The 22,390-nt window shown below is 44.2% G+C and overlaps 1 protein-coding gene across 2 annotated transcripts in view; it reads left to right on the top strand.

The window, feature by feature from the left end:
- The window catches only part of LOC147872010 (regucalcin-like), a 34,056-nt gene extending 14,524 nt beyond the window's left edge, over positions 1 to 19,532 (top strand). For both annotated transcript variants that reach the window (XM_087359392.1, XM_087359391.1), the window contains exons 7-8: positions 131 to 206; positions 1,587 to 19,532. The gene's annotated coding sequence lies outside the window, so the exon portion shown is untranslated. The remainder of the gene's footprint in view (positions 1 to 130; positions 207 to 1,586) is intronic.
- Positions 19,533 to 22,390: the final 2,858 nt, after the last annotated feature.

Below are 22,390 nucleotides of genomic sequence, written 5' to 3'. Positions count from 1 at the left end.
TTTGTGATCTGATGTAATATTAATCTCAAACATTACCGTGTCCTTTTCAATTTACTGTGAAAATGCCGCTCATCTTAAATCCGAGATGAAAACAACTTGATTTTTCTTTATACATGCTGTATGTTCACAGCAATGGAAGCTGGTCCTTCTTCAAAGAGGTTGAGGCAGGAGGAAATGGCTGCATGTGCCAGCAGCACGTCTGAAGGGTAAGTGTTCACCATTACTTCTCTCTGATGTACAGAGAATAATTTTTTCAGCGCAGGGAACCTGTAAAAGTATGAAAGTAAACCACCAGGTGTATCTGAAGTCTTGACCTGATAATTTTCTAGTGATGTGTAGTGCAGTGAAATTGACTTTCCTGTGTTATGTACCGTGGTGATACTTTATTGAGAGTGTTTTGAATACGGCCTATTGAAGCAACGCATGTGGGGTCACGATGCTCAGTCATGAGCAATTCGGTTAGAGAGAGAGAGAGAGAGAGTGCGGCCTGCTTGCACGAAACTTGTGACTGCTGGCAAGTGACGATGTCTTGCGCCTGCGCAGGACCACGCCCTGTTTTAGTTTTTGTGTTTCATGAGAAGCGGCGTTTGTTTTCTGAGGGTCAGTTCCCTTCGTAACTCTTGGACCAAGGTATTAAATCAGAATATTCATTGCAGTGTGGATCGTTATGGTTTTCCTGTTGTCATTCGGTTATCCTTTAAGACGCTGCAACGTACGTTCATATTCATTTTTTGCCATTTGAGGTTGTGTTGTGTTGAGTTGTTTGCGAATGTTGTGCGGGCGGTGATTGGAAGAAGAACGCTAGAAATTGACTGCATATTCGAATGTATGTGACTTGGGCAAGGGAAATTGAGTACGTTTATGCATTAATATTGTGGGTATTTTACGCGTGCCATTCCGAGAAGTAAATAACTTCACTCGATTCACGCGTAATGACAAAGCCGCTACTTGTCCTTTGTTCGTGGGTTGAACGCATATCGCCATCTTCATAACTGAGGACTGAGTTGGAAATATGTTTGTAACATACTTTATTTTTCTAAAAAGCCTGGAATGTCATTGCCCAAGAATCTCTACTGTTATTGTTTGTGTATGTATGCATTCAGGAAACTGGATATTTTGGATGTGAATGTTTTTTGTCATTCTAGGAACACTGTACTAGAGGCTTACTTAATTCTTCAGAGTCTGCTGAGTGGCAAATTGTGTGTCACCTGTGTTTGTGCTTGTCTGAAGAGCAGTGCAGCATCACTTTGCAGGCCCACATGATATCACAACTCAAATTCAACCATAAACTTGACCTGTGTTCTTAAGAAACCCCATGTCACTCGCCCCCTCTTTATGTGCGTGTGCATACTGTATGTGGGAGTTTAGTTGGTCCAAGATAATGTGCTTTCAATTAACACTCAGCCATTTTCCACTTCCTAGTAACATTTTCTGGAGCTCAGTTTTCACATCATTGTATTTCTGAAAAAACACATTAACCAAAATGTGTATAACAATAATTAAGAGATCAAAGTGGTTACTGTGAATTTGATGTCTGGAATCCAGTGAACTAGTCTTCAAAGGACTTTGTACATTTTTGTTTTCAGGACTGGAACAGTTGCAGCCTGGGGCCTTTAAGGTGAGCGCAGAAGTAGTCGTAGCAGCTGGAGTGTAACAAGTAAGTGCCAGTATGACCTGGAGCTTTCCTCGCAACTAAGATTCTTCTTAGGTTGCCAGCCATGTCGTGTGGTTGAAAGGTAATCTTAAAACCTTGCATACAAACAAAACTGTCTCCACTTTGAAGGACGCTAATGCGAAATGGGTTTTGACCTCAAGAGGTCATCATTGTCAAAAAGATTATGGTTTTTAACTGAGCATAAAAGGCGAGTTCTTTACAAAATCATATTTGTGTAACACCTCACTGGATGTTTGGTGCATTATATTGAGCACTTGGCTGTTTTGTCCACCGGTCTGCTTGCCGTAGTTGCATCACCTGTGCCTGTGACCTAGATGCGTGGGTGTTACTGTTGGTTTTAAAAATGTATAGGGTGTGGAATCAGGGTGGCCAACTATTGCATAAGAAAAGTAGTGTAAGATAATGGAAAGAGCCATTTTGTTTCATGCGCACACATGCTTCCACTATTTTACTGTCTTTGCTGTGATGACTCTGGTTTAGTGTCATTTACGTAGCAGAATCAAATGAATTCATGTCCCAGGATTTAGTTCTGGTCTTCAGCACCAGATACCACAGGTGCCATAACTTGAATAAAAGTCACCCAGCTTCTTATGTCGTGCCACACCTCACTTGAGTGAGTGAATGGAATTGAATTGAATTGGTCTGTGGAACAGGTGCATAATGAAAATATAAAACAAAGAACATTGAGATATAAATTCAAAAATATAGTCTGTATAATGCTGAAGACATTTCAGTGCAGTTATTTCTCTGAAATTTTGAATTGAATATTTGTGACACTAAAATGCTGGAAGTGATTTATTGAATTGGTGAGTTTGAAAACCGTCTCTTTCTGTACTGAGCAATTTTAGGTCTACTGCCTTTTAAGTCTTATCATGAAAGTTATTAAATTCATCTTTTAATCACATCTACTGGACGTGCTTAGGTTTGCGGTTGTTGAAATGTGACTGCACCAACAAAGCAGATATTCAGACCGCATTTATCGGATGCTGAGGCTGAGATGCAACCTGAAAGGGCTGTTCAGGAGCATAAATTTAGAAACTTATATTTATCTAAATTATATAAAATGATGCATACAAACAGAACAGTTTACGTTCTGAAAAGCATTTTGTGCCAAATGTGTTTCGACCTCATGAGGTTATCATCAGTGGCAAAAACATTAATTCTTTAGTCTGTCTATTAAAATCATACAATTCATTAGACGATTGCTTGTTATAATGCACTCTGCATAGAAAGGTCGCACTTTTTGAACACCACACTGAATGTTTGAGGATTATGTGAATTTATTTAGCTTAATGTCCACTGGCAATGCTTGTCTTCCTCAGTCGTTGATCCATTCCCGATTGCTGCAAACAAGCAGCTTGTATAAAGAAAAGTCAATCAGTTTTCATCTAGGATTTAAGATGAGCAATGGCATTTGTAATAGCCTGTAATATTCCTCTATGCGCGTGCAGTGCATTCTTCAGAGGCTCTTAATGCATGTTTGCGTGTCTTGATTGACTTTGATGTATTTCCTATCTCTGACACTCCCCTCGCAGGAATGTCTACAATGGGTACCGCGGTCCTTTCCCGGGGGTAAAGCCGGCCGAGGCTCTTAATGCAAGTTCGCGTGTCTTGATTGACTTTGACGTATTTCCTATCTCTGACTCTCCCCTTGCAGGAATGTCTACAATGGGTACCGGGTTCCTTTCCCGGGGGTAAAGCCGGCCGAGGCTGTTAATGCATGTTCGCGTGTCTTGATTGACTTTGATGTATTTCCTATCTCTGACTCTCCCCTTGCAGGAATGTCTACAATGGGTACCGGGGTCCTTTCCCGGGGGTAAAGCCGGCCGAGGCTCTTAATGCATGTTCGCGTGTCTTGATTGACTTTGATGTATTTCCTATCTCTGACTATCCCCTTGCAGGAATGTCTACAATGGGTACCTGGGTCCTTTCCCTGGGGTAAAGCCGGCCGAGGCTCTTAATGCATGTTCGCGTGTCTCGATTGACTTTGACGTATTTCCTATCTCTGACACTCCCCTTGCAGGAATGTCTACAATGAGTACCGGGTTCCTTTCCCGGGGGTAAAGCCGGCCGAGGCTCTTAATGCATGTTCGCGTGTCTTGATTGACTTTGATGTATTTCCTATCTCTGACTCTCCCCTTGCAGGAATGTCTACAATGGGTACCGGGTTCCTTTCCCGGGGGTAAAGCCGGCCGAGGCTCTTAATGCATGTTCGCGTGTCTTGATTGACTTTGATATATTTCCTATCTCTGACTCTCCCCTTGCAGGAATGTCTACAATGGGTACCGGGGTCCTTTCCCGGGGGTAAAGCCGGCCGAGGCTCTTAATGCATGTTCGCGTGTCTTGATTGACTTTGATATATTTCCTATCTCTGACTCTCCCCTTGCAGGAATGTCTACAATGGGTACCGGGGTCCTTTCCCGGGGGTAAAGCCGGCCGAGGCTCTTAATGCATGTTCGCGTGTCTTGATTGACTTTGATATATTTCCTATCTCTGACTCTCCCCTTGCAGGAATGTCTACAATGGGTACCGGGGTCCTTTCCCGGGGGTAAAGCCGGCCGAGGCTCTTAATGCATGTTCGCGTGTCTTGATTGACTTTGATATATTTCCTATCTCTGACTCTCCCCTTGCAGGAATGTCTACAATGGGTACCGGGGTCCTTTCCCGGGGGTAAAGCCGGCCGAGGCTCTTAATGCATGTTCGCGTGTCTTGATTGACTTTGATGTATTTCCTATCTCTGACTCTCCCCTTGCAGGAATGTCTACAATGGGTACCGGGTTCCTTTCCCGGGGGTAAAGCCGGCCGAGGCTGTTAATGCATGTTCGCGTGTCTTGATTGACTTTGATATATTTCCTATCTCTGACTCTCCCCTTGCAGGAATGTCTACAATGGGTACCGGGTTCCTTTCCCGGGGGTAAAGCCGGCCGAGGCTGTTAATGCATGTTCGCGTGTCTTGATTGACTTTGATATATTTCCTATCTCTGACTCTCCCCTTGCAGGAATGTGTTAACTCTTTCATGAAGCTTCAATATTCTTCTTCTTCTTGTTTGATCACAATACACGAACAGGTGTATCGGCCTTCTTCTTGGAGTCCTCCTTCATAAGATGGAGACGGCCAATTTCGAGAGAGACACATCGACTCCAGTGACCTAATGTGCTGAAAGAAATATTCTTCATCCTGCTTCCTCACTATGCAGTAATGTTTGAATGTGCGCTCATGGGTCAGTTGCCCTTGGTAAGCAGGAGGTGGCCAACCTCGATAACTGCACATCAACTGCAGCGTCACGATGACGATGTCAGACTTCCTAGGAAGTAAGAGGACAGACTGTAGCCGTCCCCTTTCCTTCCACCACACGTCACACAGCTTGTTTAGTATAGTCGTCGCCTGGTTTGCTCAGATGGTTACAGCTTCTTGACGTCGGATGTGTAAAGATACAGAAAGGGATTGTTGATGATGGTGTGGGGTTGTCGGTGAGCACGAGTTTCCGACTCCCTGGGAATATACGCGAATTAGAAGGTGGAGCAGGTTTTCTGCACAAATGGACATCAAAGTCTTTCTGTGTTGCACTGATGGACGACATTTTATTGTTCCTTAATACACGCAGGAACATATATATCTTAGGCACTATTCACGGAGGCAGTTGGATGGCTCAGGTGTTCTTTTGTTCTTTCGTATGTTTGCTAAAAACACCCCCTCTCAATCGAAGGACCAAAACTTTAGAGAGCGCCCCGCAACCACGTTCGCGCTTAAATACCCCTGCATTACGTAATTTGTTATTGAATTTGGCTTAAATGCGGCGATCTGATTCGTTCCTCCACAACGGCGGGAACGCGCCTATAAGCTGTGTTCAAAGTCAATTGGTCCATCGCAGGGATGCGATGGTCGTAATGCAGTCATCACCCCGCATCTGGAAGGGATGACACCATGTGTGGGGTGGCTTAAGTATTTTCTTTGTTGGTTTATGTTTGCCTTTTTTCTACTCCAGGCTCCCTCGGGACAGAAAGAATGTCGAGGAGGGTGACCCGCAAGTGGCCATGTGGGGCCCCATTCCTTCAACTTAACATGTTTAACAAAGCCAAAATTAAGAATTCGGTCTAATTTAGGTGATGTAAGGCGTTCCAAAAATCATTTAATTACACCTTCTTCGGTTTTTTAATAAGCCAGATCAACATGCCGAAGCCTGGTTTACCTTTCCTCTCAAGGCCCAGTCCGTTCGGGAATTGAACCACAGACCTGGACTGGCACAAGACAGTTATCAGGTCAGGACTTCACATACACCTGGTGGTTTACTTTCATACTTTTACAGGTTCCCTGTGTGAAAGAAATATTCTTCATCTTGCTTTGTCACTACACAGTAATGCCTGAACTTGCGTTCGCGAGTGAGTTTTCCTTGATAAGTAGGAGCCGGCCAATGTTTTCATGGCAATGAGTTTCCTAATTAAAACGTATTTGAATATAAAAATCCTTTGACGCTGTATTTAAGTCGCGGACCGGGTAGCGAGGCTCCGTTGAAATGTGCGTTTTGGTGTCGCTCTTGTGTACAATTCCATGTAGACAGTGAATACAGAGATCAGATTTATTGGTGACATTTGAGGTTCTGACGGCGCTGAAGACGTAGCTTAGTCATCGCACTGTTGAGCCGTGTATGGCTTAAGACTCGATTGTACCGGGGAAGAAGTCGTGGTGGACTGCATCAGCACGTGCCAATTGTGCCTGTTGCCATGGTAGCAGCAGACGTTCCAATTTTCACGAAAGAGCAACACCAGGCAGGCCAGTGGCGGCACACTTAGATGTAGAACCGACAAGCCTGGGGCACGGAATGTGTTATAATAGTTTTGATCGGTGTATCTAGCTTAATGTTATCCAGTTTCCTCACACAAGAGACATATTCCAAGTATTACGTCTTTATCAATGCGATTTACTTCTCGGATGGAATGTGCCTGAATTAAAACTCGATGTCCGTACCCTGAACAAGGTTTCAGGAATGTAAATTTGCCTAACCCGTTAGTGGTTACGTCTGCAGGATCGGGCTCTGGACAAATAACTGTGATGCGTTCGGCGTATGGAGGTGCTACATACACCCAAACGTCCTCAATGTCTTGCAATTCAGTTCCGGTATTCCAGAATCGTTGAATTGAAGGAAAGTCTTACTTCACAGTCTGCAACTGAATGGAAGATCTTGCTACTCACTCGAGGTTGCAATGACGGGTATAATATTGTCTCCTTTTGTCTGTCAGTACAAATTCCTCCTCAGGTCGAGTGAATGTGACCTTAGCAGTCGACCCGTTTGTCCTATTGGGGAAAGGGTGCACATGATTTGCGAACATCGCTTAAATGAGAAGATTAAGATAGCTTAATGACATACGCGAAGTAAGTGTCTTGAATAAACACGCCAAAATCAATTATGTTGGAAGGAATACTCGGTCTCTGACGACCCTTCATGACTGTTGGATCTGAGCTGGTGAAATTAATTGAGGCTGTAATATTCCGCTATGCGCGTGCGGTGCCTTCTTCAGAGGCTCTTAATGTCCTAGAACTGTGTTTAATTAATTGTACTTTTTCCTATCTCTGACACTCCCCTCGAAGGAATGTGTTCATTGTTTCCTGAAGCTTCAAATATTCTGCTTCATTTTGCTTTGTCACAACACAGGTACAGGAGTACATCCCTCCCTGTGTTGGGGAAACTCTGAAAACAGGTGCCGGCCAAGAAAGATATTTGCATGCTTCCTTCAGGGCCGGAATGGAGTTGGAAGGTATCTTGCCGGACTTCCCCTTGCAGGAATGTCTACAATGGGTACCGGGGTCCTTTCCCGGGGGTAAAGCCGGCCGAGGCTCTTAATGCATGTTCGCGTGTCTCGATTGACTTTGATGTATTTCCTATCTCTGACTCTCCCCTTGCAGGAATGTCTACAATGGGTACCGGGGCCCTTTCCCGGGGGTAAAGCCGGCCGAGGCTCTTAATGCATGTTCGCGTGTCTTGATTGACTTTGATGTATTTCCTATCTCTGACTCTCCCCTTGCAGGAATGTCTACAATGGGTACCGGGTTCCTTTCCCGGGGGTAAAGCCGGCCGAGGCTCTTAATGCATGTTCGCGTGTCTTGATTGACTTTGATGTATTTCCTATCTCTGACTCTCCCCTTGGAGGAATGTGTTAATTCTTTCATGAAGCTGCAATATTCTTCTTCTTCTTGCTTGGTAACAATACACGAACAGGTGTATGAGCCTTGCTCAGGAACTCCTCCTACATAGCAAGGAGCCAGCCAATTACTAGACGCACACATTGTCTCTAGTGACCTAATGGGATCGAGTGGATATCCATGGACAATATTACTAGCACCATCATACCGGTATAACAGGGGTGCCCGCCCCCCCACATGAACTTCCCTCGGTCTGCCCATGTTTTCAATTTGCTTACCTGTGAGACCAACCGGGTGTCGACTCATTATGTCGGCCATGAAGTCATAAGTTTCCAAATCGTATTCCTGAGTGATTAATTCCGTCTGAGCGTGTGAGCGTACCATCCGAGTCGACCTTCTCTCGTTTTGTCTGCGACCGTCTTCGTTTGCGAGGCGGTCAGCTCGTGTCTGACCGGGGTTCGATCCGCGACTGGGGCAGAGGATTTTTCCTATAGCCTCTGCGTCCAGACCTGCTCTGGGGCCCACCCAGCCTCTTATTCAATGGGTAACGGGGTCTTTCACGGGGGTAAAGCCGGCCGGGGCGTGATGTTGACCACTCACCCCCATCTAGTGCCGAGGTCAAGGAAGGGAGGAGCTGTACCGCCTCTCACCCCAAGCGCCTACATGGCGCATAGCTGAACAAACTTTACTTAACTTTATTTGTGCTGTAAGAATATTCTCTGTACATCAGAGAGAAGTAATGATGAACACTTACTCTTCGGAAGCAACTAAGATCCTGTCCAAAACTGATCTAGCAGCTACTTCTTTGGCTTCATGTAAAGATTGGCCAGTGCCCGCTGTTAATGCATGTTCGCGTGTCTCGATTGAATTTGATGTATTTCCTGTCTCTGACTCTCCCCTTGCAGGAATGTCTAGAATGGGTACCGGGGTCCTTTCCCGGGGGTAAAGCCTGCCGAGGCTCTTAATGCATGTTCGCGTGTCTCGATTGACTTTGATGTATGTCCTATCTCTGACACTCCCCTCGCAGGAATGTCTACAATGGGTACCGGGTTCCTTTCCCGGGGGTAAAGCCTGCCGAGGCTCTTAATGCATGTTCGCGTGTCTTGATTGACTTTGATGTATTTCCTATCTCTGACACTCCCCTTGCAGGAATGTGTTAATTCTTTCCTGAAGCTTCAATTGCTCTTCCTCATTCTGCTTCGTCACAACACAGGTACAGGAGTACATCCCTTCCTGTGTTGGACCACTTCTAAAAACAGGTGCCGGCCAAGAATGAAATTTACAAGCTTCCTTCAGGGCCGGAATGGAATTTGGAGGTACCTTGCCAGACTTGCTAGAAAGAGAAGGAAAGACAGTCAGGACTTCCGATACACCTGGTGGTTTACTTTCACAGGTTCCCTGCGCTGTATACAATGGGTACCGGGGTCCTTTCCCGGGGGTAAAGCCGGCCGGGGCTCTTAATGCATGTTAGCGTGTCTTGATTGACTTTGATGTATTTCCTATCTCTGACACTCCCCTTGCAGGAATGTATACAATGGGTACCGGGGTCCTTTCCCGGGGGTAAAGCCGGCCGGGGCTCTTAATGCATGTTAGCGTGTCTTGATTGACTTTGATGTATTTCCTATCTGACACTCCCCTTGCAGGAATGTCTACAATGAGTACCGGGTTCCTTTCCCGGGGGTAAAGCCGGCCGGGGCTCTTAATGCATGTTCGCGTGTCTCGATTGACTTTGATGTATTTCCTATCTCTGACACTCCCCTTGCAGGAATGTCTACAATTGGTACCGGGTTCCTTTCCCGGGGGTAAAGCCGGCCGGGGCTCTTAATGCATGTTCGCGTGTCTCGATTGACTTTGATGTATGTCCTATCTCTGACACTCCCCTCGCAGGAATGTCTACAATGGGTACCGGGTTCCTTTCCCGGGGGTAAAGCCGGCCGAGGCTCTTAATGCATGTTAGCGTGTCTCGATTGACTTTGATGTATTTCCTATCTCTGACTCTCCCCTTGCAGGAATGTCTATAATGGGTACCGGGGTCCTTTCCCGGGGGTAAAGCCTGCCGAGGCTCTTAATGCATGTTCGCGTGTCTCGATTGACTTTGATGTATGTCCTATCTCTGACACTCCCCTCGCAGGAATGTCTACAATGGGTACCGGGTTCCTTTCCCGGGGGTAAAGCCGGCCGGGGCTCTTAATGCATGTTCGCGTGTCTCGATTGACTTTGATGTATTTCCTATCTCTGACACTCCCCTTGCAGGAATGTCTACAATTGGTACCGGGTTCCTTTCCCGGGGGTAAAGCCGGCCGGGGCTCTTAATGCATGTTCGCGTGTCTCGATTGACTTTGATGTATGTCCTATCTCTGACACTCCCCTCGCAGGAATGTCTACAATGGGTACCGGGTTCCTTTCCCGGGGGTAAAGCCGGCCGAGGCTCTTAATGCATGTTAGCGTGTCTCGATTGACTTTGATGTATTTCCTATCTCTGACTCTCCCCTTGCAGGAATGTCTATAATGGGTACCGGGGTCCTTTCCCGGGGGTAAAGCCTGCCGAGGCTCTTAATGCATGTTCGCGTGTCTCGATTGACTTTGATGTATGTCCTATCTCTGACACTCCCCTCGCAGGAATGTCTACAATGGGTACCGGGTTCCTTTCCCGGGGGTAAAGCCGGCCGGGGCTCTTAATGCATGTTCGCGTGTCTCGATTGACTTTGATGTATTTCCTATCTCTGACACTCCCCTTGCAGGAATGTCTACAATGGGTACCGGGTTCCTTTCCCGGGGGTAAAGCCGGCCGGGGCTCTTAATGCATGTTCGCGTGTCTCGATTGACTTTGATGTATGTCCTATCTCTGACACTCCCCTCGCAGGAATGTCTACAATGGGTACCGGGTTCCTTTCCCGGGGGTAAAGCCGGCCGGGGCTCTTAATGCATGTTCGCGTGTCTTGATTGACTTTGATATATTTCCTATCTCTGACTCTCCCCTTGCAGGAATGTCTATAATGGGTACCGGGGTCCTTTCCCAGGGGTAAAGCCGGCCGAGGCTCTTAATGCATGTTAGCGTGTCTCGATTGACTTTGATGTATTTCCTATCTCTGACTCTCCCCTTGCAGGAATGTCTATAATGGGTACCGGGTTTCTTTCCCGGGGGTAAGGCCGGCCGAGGCTCTTAATGCATGTTCGCGTTTCTCGATTGACTTTGATATATTTCCTATCTCTGACACTCCCCTTGCAGGAATGTCTACAATTGGTACCGGGTTCCTTTCCCGGGGGTAAAGCCGGCCGGGGCTCTTAATGCATGTTCGCGTGTCTCGATTGACTTTGATGTATGTCCTATCTCTGACACTCCCCTCGCAGGAATGTCTACAATGGGTACCGGGTTCCTTTCCCGGGGGTAAAGCCGGCCGAGGCTCTTAATGCATGTTAGCGTGTCTCGATTGACTTTGATGTATTTCCTATCTCTGACTCTCCCCTTGCAGGAATGTCTATAATGGGTACCGGGGTCCTTTCCCGGGGGTAAAGCCTGCCGAGGCTCTTAATGCATGTTCGCGTGTCTCGATTGACTTTGATGTATGTCCTATCTCTGACACTCCCCTCGCAGGAATGTCTACAATGGGTACCGGGTTCCTTTCCCGGGGGTAAAGCCGGCCGGGGCTCTTAATGCATGTTCGCGTGTCTCGATTGACTTTGATGTATTTCCTATCTCTGACACTCCCCTTGCAGGAATGTCTACAATGGGTACCGGGTTCCTTTCCCGGGGGTAAAGCCGGCCGGGGCTCTTAATGCATGTTCGCGTGTCTCGATTGACTTTGATGTATGTCCTATCTCTGACACTCCCCTCGCAGGAATGTCTACAATGGGTACCGGGTTCCTTTCCCGGGGGTAAAGCCGGCCGAGGCTCTTAATGCATGTTCGCGTGTCTTGATTGACTTTGATATATTTCCTATCTCTGACTCTCCCCTTGCAGGAATGTCTATAATGGGTACCGGGGTCCTTTCCCAGGGGTAAAGCCGGCCGAGGCTCTTAATGCATGTTAGCGTGTCTCGATTGACTTTGATGTATTTCCTATCTCTGACTCTCCCCTTGCAGGAATGTCTATAATGGGTACCGGGTTTCTTTCCCGGGGGTAAGGCCGGCCGAGGCTCTTAATGCATGTTCGCGTTTCTCGATTGACTTTGATATATTTCCTATCTCTGACACTCCCCTTGCAGGAATGTGTTAATTGTTTCCTGATGATTCTAGTATTCTTCTTCTTGTTGCTTAATCACCATACAGGTGTAGGTGTATAGGCCTCCCGCAGCATCACCTCCTACATAGAAAGGAGCCGGTCAATTCCTAGAGCCACACAGTGTCTCCAGCGAAATAATTGCGTTGAGCGGGATGTCAGAATTCCTAGCAAACAAAAGGACAGACAGTTATCAGGTCAAGACTTCAGATACACCTGGTGGTTTACTTTCATACTTTTACAGGTTCCCTGCGCTGAAGGAAATATTCCCTCTACATCAGAGAGAAGTAATGATGAACACTTACTATTCGGAAGCAGCAAACAGCTTCTCATAAATGAAACAAGCTGCTACACGCTTGGCTTCTTGGGAAGACTGGCCAGTGCCCGCTGTTAATGCATGTTCGCGTGTCTTGATTGACTTTGATATATTTCCTATCTCTGACACTCCCCTTGCAGGAATGTCTATAATGGGTACCTGGGTCCTTTCCCGGGGGTAAAGCCGGCCGAGGCTCTTAATGCATGTTCGCGTGTCTCGATTGACTTTGATATATTTCCTATCTCTGACTCTCCCCTTGCAGGAATGTCTACAATGAGTACCGGGTTCCTTTCCCGGGGGTAAAGCCGGCCGAGGCTCTTAATGCATGTTCGCGTGTCTTGATTGACTTTGATATATTTCCTATCTCTGACTCTCCCCTTGCAGGAATGTCTATAATGGGTACCGGGGTCCTTTCCCGGGGGTAAAGCCGGCCGAGGCTCTTAATGCATGTTCGCGTGTCTTGATTGACTTTGATATATTTCCTATCTCTGACTCTCCCCTTGCAGGAATGTCTACAATGGGTACCGGGTTCCTTTCCCGGGGGTAAAGCCGGCCGAGGCTGTTAATGCATGTTCGCGTGTCTTGATTGACTTTGATATATTTCCTATCTCTGACTCTCCCCTTGCAGGAATGTGTTAACTCTTTCATGAAGCTTCAATATTCTTCTTCTTCTTGTTTGATCACAATACACGAACAGGTGTATCGGCCTTCTTCTTGGAGTCCTCCTTCATAAGATGGAGACGGCCAATTTCGAGAGACACACATCGACTCCAGTGACCTAATGGGATCGAGTGGGATATCACCCCGTCCAAGGTTAAGTAGAAATGTCTCTTCCCAATGTCGATTATGACGTACTTCGTACTGGAGGAACAGAATGGGCGTGCGAGCAATGAACCCAGAACCCTAAGACCACGTGTCACTTACGTGGAGAAAGGCGGCTAAGTCTACTACTGCCAAAACGCAGTAGAAGGCGGGGTGGGTCCCCTCTTAACCACTTGAGCCATTTGTGCTGTAATGTGAAAGTGCAAATATTTTAATCGCTGTGATCAAGATCTGCACTTGCGTGTCCTGATTCATGATTTATGCGTCACTTAGGGACACTGTAGCTCCCTGCGTGGGATATTTACCTTGGAATAATATTTGGATCTGACGATAATAAGTTCTTTAATTATCGAGTTGATAGGAAACGCTCTTTCACCTTACAACGGGGAATAGCCCGGAGGAAAATCCGGTTTTCTAGACGAGTTTCTGCCGACATTCAGACCGGAGTCATTTTGATTTGCTAAAATTTCTCTCCGTGTGTGTGTGTGTTTTAAGGGCAAAAACGCAGTCGAATGCCTGCATGCCTCATTCTCGCTTGTAGCGGAAATGCCTTTGGAGTTATTTACGTGAATGTTTGCTTTATTTATGCTTCCACAGAATTTCTTGGTTTTTAGAATTAATGAACTAACCTTCTGCATAAATACGTCTCTCCCATCTCTACCAGAGTTGCAGGCACATTCTTCGAAATGAAATAAAGTAATTTATGTATTATTCTTTCTTAAAAGAGGGGTATAGACTTACGAAGAAGTGAGCCCACCAAACTTGTCTGTTCTACGGTGATCCGTGGTTGCGTTGTCTGTGGCTGGATTGTGAACTTCAATATTGCGTGGGTAATACTGTCACCACGGGGCTTGCTTAACAAAACGTCTCGTTTGTGCCTGTGCGTAACAGACATTTTCATGCACTTATGTAGACAAAATGTACCAGAAATTAAATTAAATTTACAGCACCTGCAATAAGTGCGTTGCAAGGCATAAAAACAAAAATGATGAACACAACTTGTAGTACAATTATCTGAACCTTTAACCAGTAAACAACTTGTCAACAATAACTTTAGCTGCCCTATTTTTGGCTTCTTGTTATGAAGATCCATACCTCACGCACCTGCTGTTGTAGTCCGATTTTCGCGATTCTTCTGTCTTCGTACCATCCGAGTCGACCTTCTCTCGTTTTTTCTGCGACCGTCTTCGTTTGCGAGGCGGTCAGCTCGTGTCTGACCGGGGTTCGATCCGCGACTGGGGCAGAGGATTTTTCCTGTAGCCTCTGCGTCCAGACCTGCTCTGGGGCCCACCCAGCCTCTTATTCAATGGGTAACGGGGTCTTTCACGGGGGTAAAGCCGGCCGGGGGTGATGCTGACCACTCACCCCCATCTAGTGCCGAGGTCAAGGAAGGGAGGAGCTACACCTCCTCTCACCCCAAGCGCCTACATGGCGCATAGCATGACAAACTTTACTTAACTTTACTTGTGCTGAAAGAAATATTCTTCATCTTGCTTTGTCACAACTCAGTAATGTTTGAACTTGCGTTCGCGAGTGAGTTGTCCTTGAGAAGTAGGAGCCGGCCAATGTTTTCATGGCGATGAGTTTATTTATGTATAATTGTTTCTTCAAAGTGGGCGTATAGACTTATGAAGAAGTGAGCCCACGAAACTTGTCTGCGCGTTGTATCATCCATGAATGCAGATGTGAGTTCAATTGAAGGACCATAAGAATTGCATTCATTGTCTCTCTCTTGATTTCATTTTATCCTTGAGAGTGACCAGTCGACCGAGGCTGTGGTGCCTCTGTACGTCTTTGGTTGCTGAGCGTGTCCTGTCTCTTGATTGGAGCGGTGGCTTCAGTTGTCGAAACTAGGTCCTTGGTTCGATGGCGCTGAAGCACTTTGTTGAGAAATGTTACAACGTCCGGTGTGTTTCTCGGTTGCGCAACGACCGATGGTCTTTGCCCCTGAATCGGAAAGTGGTGTCGAATTGCCTCTAAGATTTCATTGTCGGTCGTATGATCTAAACTTTTAGTCTTGATGACGTATCATCAATTGGTCGTCGTAGCTCACTAGATTATCCTCGAGGCACCGGTCTTAATAAATAAACACGGACCTTATATTGGCATGACGCGTTCCAATATTGTAGAAAATATGCGTCTTTGAATTCCTTGACATTCCAGACGCCCGTATAGTGACAGAGGTCCCTTTCAAACATTTAAGCGCGGTAAAGAATGGCATATGAGGGAGTATAATGTCAAGGATTCTGAATGGGCCTTCGCATTCTGCCCCTGCACATGATTGTTTATCAGTTCACACCTCTCCTCCATACTTACATCGCAGACATCACAGTCTGACCAGATCTGTGAAGCTCTGTACTCGCCTCCACGTGATATTTTATTTGTAAGCCTCTGGACCGTGTGGTTACATCAGTGAATCCACCCTCCCCGTAAGAGTTCGCGTCGTATTGTCCACACAGGACAACACATCGTCACAGTAACTGAAAAGGAAGATAAGAAATGAGGTGGAAACATATTTCTTTGAATTTTGCACTTCGCACTACTGATCCCAGGGCAAGTCAGAAATTGCTTTTCTGTGTAGTTTAATTTAATCACACCATAAATTTCGCTTTCGTGCAGGAGTTTCCCGCACTGCAATTCCAAATCTGAATTTTCGTCTGTCTCCCTCAGCCCTGGACTTGTTTAAAAGCAATTTGTGGTGTGATTAACCCTTATGGATGCACTGCCCCTCCGTGAAAGTCTTCCTGCTGAAATAATCGCCTTTACAGGAAACAGAATTCACATAGGTTTCACTTTTTCCACATCATTTATTTGTGGGAAAGAGTGGTCTACGTAAATATGTTTTGTGACTGAATTCTAGTCTGCACCATTTTTAATTATCCAACTTGTAATGTAGCCTATGCAACATAGTGGCCGCCACTTTAAAGAACTTCCATACTTTGACTATTATTGCATTAGCATGTAGTTGTGTACACTTTCCAATCTTGTACACAAATGGATTAGGCACTACACATTCTCCGTTGATTGCAAATTTACTTTCCTTCATGTGCTCACAACTTTTTTCAGTGGAACCAAAATTAGATTTGTATATTCACAGACGTGCCTCTGAAGTTGGCCGATGGATACCATGAGTTGTACCAAGTGCGAGAGTTGCAACTCGCCAAAATCATAGGACTGATTCCTACTTTGTCGATATTGTTAATCGCACTGGTTCCTTATTTTGTAGTTACCACAGACAGACATTAAATTTTCTTAGATCCCACTAACATAAGCAAATGCAGCGGTGAGGCATAAGCCTCGTGTCCCGCAGGTTTTGTTCTTGTTTCAGCCTCCCAGCAGCGCTGTTTCCGAGAAGAAGTGGCGTAGCCATGGAACTTTGCGATCGTGAAGGTCTGGGGGCGCAGCGGTCACCAGCCAACATTCCTGGATATTTTCTGTTTCAGAGGAATAAAGGAACTTGCAAAGAGTTGCTGAGGAAGTGTCTTGAGAGTACAGACTGCTGTGGCAACAGTTTCAAGTACAGGCATTCTGAAAAGTTAGTTGCAGTTGAAAGTCTTATTCGCTGCACTATGGCCTGTTACCGAGGGCTGAGGAATCATGGGGTAATTTGAAGTTATAAGATGGCTGTCTTCTGAGTTTAGCACCATGTAACTCGTCGCCGTGGTGATGGAGGCAGCAAGGACCTCTGAAACACTAAGAAACTTCTACCAGACTACACGGTGCTGCAACTCAGAAGACAGCCATCATTGGACTCACTGCTGGAAGAACCTTAAATATAAGTTTAGGTTACTTTTTATGATAATACTTATCGACAATCTCCTCAAATTTATTAATATACTTTTGGCTTTAGAGTCAGATAAAGAGTGAAATCCTTCCCCGGCCAATACTCCGTTCCACTCTCTTGCTTCCCTCCGCATCTTGACCGCCCAACTCCCGTGAGTACCACAAGATGGACTCCTTGAGGCCCTCAAAAGGGTTGCCTTTCGGAACTCTCTCTCCAGCTCTCGCGCTCACGACAACTTGCCCAAGCCCTCCTATTGGTTGCCACCCCCTGCCTGATTCTGACACTGGTTAGTATTTAGCTATTCCTTTTAATGTCCTGTTCCTATAAATCTAGCGCTTTCCTCTCGCATGGCTCATTCATTGCCCTGATGATGAAGGCAGCATGGACCTCTGAAACGTTGGTGGACATCTACCAGACAACCCAGAAGGCAGCAATCTTCAGACTCACTGCCATGAAAACCTCAAATCCCACATAGTCTACCAGAACACTGGCAGAATATTGACTGTAGAAATTAATGTGTTTGCCTTGACAAACTCACTGCACAACTGTTATCACTATGAGTACTTTGCCATCTAGTGAGGGCAAAATTATCACAAACTTATCCTACAGTCAGTGTCAGCCATCAGTGGATTTCAAGAGAGGAATTTTATACACTCAGCAGTTCATTATCACTAATTAATTTGGCAAAAGCTTTGTGGATTTCAGTTTAAAGATGTCTGTTCAGGATTTACAAATGAAACTGAAAGCCTTAAACCGTCAAGTTCTGGATGAAAGTTTCCATCGTTTTAATGTGTACTGTACCAGTTACCAATCTGTGTTATATAGGAGTGTATAAGTGTACAGTAGATGGAGGGGTGAAGGCATCAGCAGACGTCAACTTGGATGAGCCAAGCACTCACCTGAGATGAAGAAGCAGGAACCGCTGTAAGCCAAGATGGAACAGAACCAGCTTTTTGTGGGCCATTCATATTTCTTGCCTCAGCCTTCCAGAACAAAACTGTGGAACAAAGGAGACTCTTAAGTCACACTAAGATTGAGTGTTTCTTTGGTGACGAAACTATTACCTGGTGTGTATGAACTTTGTGTTTCAGCAGAAACTGAGAGTGAGATGTAAAGAGTAATTCATGTGTAATTTTATGTTCAGTTCAGTTTCTTACTTCTTATGCCACGTGATCAAAAATTCACGCAAGAAAACCCACTGAGGTCACATCATGTAAGCTGGTCTGTTGTGTAGGTGCAAAGATGTCTTTTTCATAAGTGTAACGAGTGTTTGTCATCAAACACCATATGGCATCTCGCTTGAACTTAACTCTCCAGAATGATACATTTTCTGATTCTCCTGTGCCAAACAAATCGAGAATGTTGTCTCATGAACCGATTCTATAGCAAAGTTGCACCTCACTGGCTTTTTCAGACATGTTTTAAAGAATGAATGCGTGAATTTCTGAGCACAGTGGACATTTCTGACACACAATATAAGTGTTTTTGTTTTCTGATTTCAATGTGTTTATTTTTAGACCATATGTCAGGAACAGGTTGCTTGACTTTTTGATCACTCTGTATTTCCTAATTTCATATGTCACTTGGCCACACATTTAAATCAATGCCATTTAAAAAAGTGTGTTAATGTAGGAAGTTGTTTATGACAAAGGAAAAGTGTGTTCACATTAGTGAGAATGTTGACCAGGAGCTGTCAGGGCAAGCAGAATGTTGGCCGTAATTAGAGTTTTGGAGATTTATTAACATTGTAACTTTATCTAAATCTGAAATTATTCCATTGGTTTACTATTTCGCTACTGAAACCCAAGAGAATGCTTCTGAATGAGTGTGATTGGCCTCTGGCGCGGTGTAAAAAACCCGTAAGCCAAGAAGATGTTACATGGCCTCTGGCGTGGTGTGAAAACCCGTAAGCCAACAAGAGATAAATAGAAAAGACTGTGTTGTATCTTGGTTGTGTGAAAGAGAGTGTGATACAAAAATCAGACTGTCTGACTTTGTAGTACTAAGATGTATCATGACTTTGTATGGTAAATGCTATTGTATAGTTTCATTTGGTTGAAAAATTAGGAATTAGGGGGAAGACACATTCCTGTTACTCACATGTTAGGCATTTGTTTTTTTGCCCCAAGGAGTCACATTTATTTCAGAACAGGATGTAGAAGCCACACCCCAGGCAGTGCTTACATGCTCAGCATTCTCACACCCTGACCAAACTGTTGTCACGTTTGGCTAAGGTTTACTCAGTTCTTTCCTTTGTGTGAGGTGATGTGGGAACTGCACTTGCAGCAGAATCCTAACACCAAAATTTGTGCTGAAGAACCCCATTTCAGTTTGTCTTATGCCTGGTAATGTTGGCTGACAATTAAGTTGTTGCTCATGTTTGAATTGCTACCCCTCTAAAGAGGGGGCATACATTTAAAGTTGTAAAATACATGATAGATCTGTTTTGTGTTAATTTTGGGAAAACATTAATGGGAGTCTATCAGCACATTCAGTCTACAGAAGGAAACGATCAGTAGCCATAAATTGTAAGTGGTTATAGAAGTTTGTATTGTACAATAAACCAGTTCCTATGTATGGGCTTGTACACTTTCTCTGATCCTTACTGTCAAAGCTCCTAAGGTATATTAGGTTTCCCATATTTTTCATTCAACATTTCAAGCTTTCGAGGATCTTTAAGGGCTCTCATAGATTCAAAGGTTTGATAATTTTGTTGGTTAATCAGAGCACTTGAAATAAATTGTTTCTTTGTTCCAGTACCATAAAGTCAGAAGAGGTATAGTACATTGATCTGAATCATTCAAACAAAGATTTCTTTGAAACAGGAAGTCAGAATGATGTTCATAAGAACATAAAACATGCTAATGGTAAGAAAGTTAAAACTTCCTGGCCACCACACAAAGAAGGTCCTGGAGGTAAGACTTACAGTGCAGTCATACCATTTTAATCATCGGAAGCTGTCGTATATTGTGGTGTGGTCCAGAGAATGAGTAGAGAGAGCTATTTGAGCTCTGAATTATGACAGGCTATGGACAGAAGGAAGCCAGGATGCCTTACCTCATCATCCTGTGGATTAGATTAATTTTTATGCAAGTGGTGCTCAGAGGTCTTTCCCCTCAGAGCATAAAGTTGGCTGTGCGTGCACCTAGGAACAAGTTACACCACCAGACCTACACACTGACATATTCTTGTTAGAGTGAGGAGATAACATTACTATTTCATAGAGAATATGACTTCAGGGATTAAATTATTTGATCAGTTATTAGGCAGTGCCTGACATAGATAATATTCTCAAACACCTTTAGAGATACAGAAAATTACGTGTATTATGGAAACTGTTGGGAAAGATTGGATTTAGCTATTCTAATGTCTTGTTACCCTCTGTTCCTCAGTGTGGATGCTGTACTGTGTTTGTGATAGTAATTCCTTAAAAATGACTGGATGTTCCCTGTACTCCCAGATTCAATTTCCAGTTTTATTTATTTATTTTGTATCCAAATATTATTTCAAAGTAGAAATCATTAAATAGAATAATATTAATAACATTGAGATAAAAAAGGAGGTGGGGTAAAATTTAATATAGAATAAATATAAAAGTAAATTTACAACATATATACAAAACTATATTTGAATCCAATATCAGGCATGAAGAATGGCAGTGTCTGTACATGTAGCCAAATCTTGGCTTGTGCAGGGAGAATCTAAGATGGAGGAAGCCAGGAGGTGACCACAGGAACACTGGTCTCGCACACAAGAATATCCCCACCTCATTAGGTTTGCCGCACATCTGCCAGTATAGGTACGGAGTCTGTTCAAAGTTTTCCAGGTAGGCCAGTCTAATTCAGAACCTGGAGGAAGGATTTCCTTGGGCTCTAGGCCTGGTGTCTGTTTCACTTCTTATTTTCCATAGCTTGGTTCTTTCATCTTTCTGTTTCCCCTGGAGTGGCGAGGTTCTGGCAAGGAAATTCCTTCTAGATTTGAGTCCTTGGTTTGGGAGAATTTGCCCATTTCCAGTAAGGTAGATTGTATTCTTGCCATCGACACCTTTCACTTAAAAACAGATAATTGCAGTATTTCTCCATACAGCTGAGTTTATTTTACAAGCTTTCAAACAGTTTTGATTTCATGTCATTGTTAATTTTATAAAACTAAAGTTATTACAACCACAGTAATGTTTTTGTTGTTTTGTTAAATTGTGTATGGTTTGAATGATGGAACAGCATACCTTCGCACAGTAATGTGATTTAACATTATAGGCCTGCATATACAAAATGTTTATATATAGTTTTTCTATGTGTGTATGCATGAGTGTTCCTAAGCAGCAGAAAGTTTCTGCCCCTCTTGTTTCGGCTAATTCCCAAATCATGTGAGGGCTGGAGGGGAGGAAGTTGTAATTCAAGAGTACTTGGAGGGACTGAGTGAAGTCAAAACAGTGTTTTTGATCTTGATCATTGCAATGATCAAGATCCAAACTGTATGTACCTGTCATCTGACAAAATGTTGGGTGGAAGTATATGACTATTCACAAACTGTCCTGTCAAGTAAGTGCGATGGTTTCTCATTTATTATATGAGGCAAAAATTAAATGATTAAATATGCTGAAGTGTAATTCTTTGATTTGGAATCAGCAGTAATAATGATACAACATACTTTATACTCACTTTGAGTATGCAGTAAGTGAATACATTCTGTTTTGAAATCCTCCCTGGAAGACCATTTGGAATACATATAAACATTAAAATTGATCATGAAGGAATAGGCAGTCCATTGTAAATTTCTTGATTGAGTAATTGAGTTTTATCCACTGCTCAAGGAAATCCATGCACAATGGAGTTAATTACTTGGCTCTAATCTGTGGTAGCAACTCCTAAAGGAAAAGTTAACATGAGTATCAAAATCTTCCCATATTTATGAGCACATAATTCCTTTTAATCAAAAAAAAGTTATCAAATCACTGACCCTTCTGGACCAATCACAAAGTGGCTACTGATTCAGCTGAACCAGTACTAAAGTGTGTTTTGCTGTTAAAGACTCATGGAATAAGGGGCTTCTTTCTGTTTGAAAAGTTAGCTACGCACAAAATAACTCACTAAGATAGCATCACTTTCCTTTGCAATGATTCGTGGATCTTTGAGATTAGCCGTGTCAAACACAACTTATATGAGATTTTCATTTAGGTGATCTTGGAAATTTGCAGCGCAGACAAGGTTTGAAATGTGGGGAGCTGATCGGAGAAACAGTAAACGCATGGTTTCTGGACTATCTTGTGTATTTCAATTCTCCAATCTGAATTGCAGGAAACAGCACTTGAAGACAATGGATTCTGGAAGCTGGCCTGCTCTTTAATGTTCTGAGTTATTTCTTTACATTGCTCAGAGAATACAATGTATTTGGACATACATTCTTCTTGAAGTTAAGCAATAATACTCTGTGAG

The sequence above is a fragment of the Zootermopsis nevadensis genome, unplaced genomic scaffold, assembly GCF_977971745.1.
Source record: "Zootermopsis nevadensis isolate Lab colony 2312 unplaced genomic scaffold, Znev_1.0 Znev_ptg000031l, whole genome shotgun sequence".
Classification (NCBI taxonomy): Eukaryota; Metazoa; Arthropoda; class Insecta; order Blattodea; family Termopsidae; genus Zootermopsis; species Zootermopsis nevadensis.
This window is presented reverse-complemented; position numbering and strand designations above follow the sequence as displayed.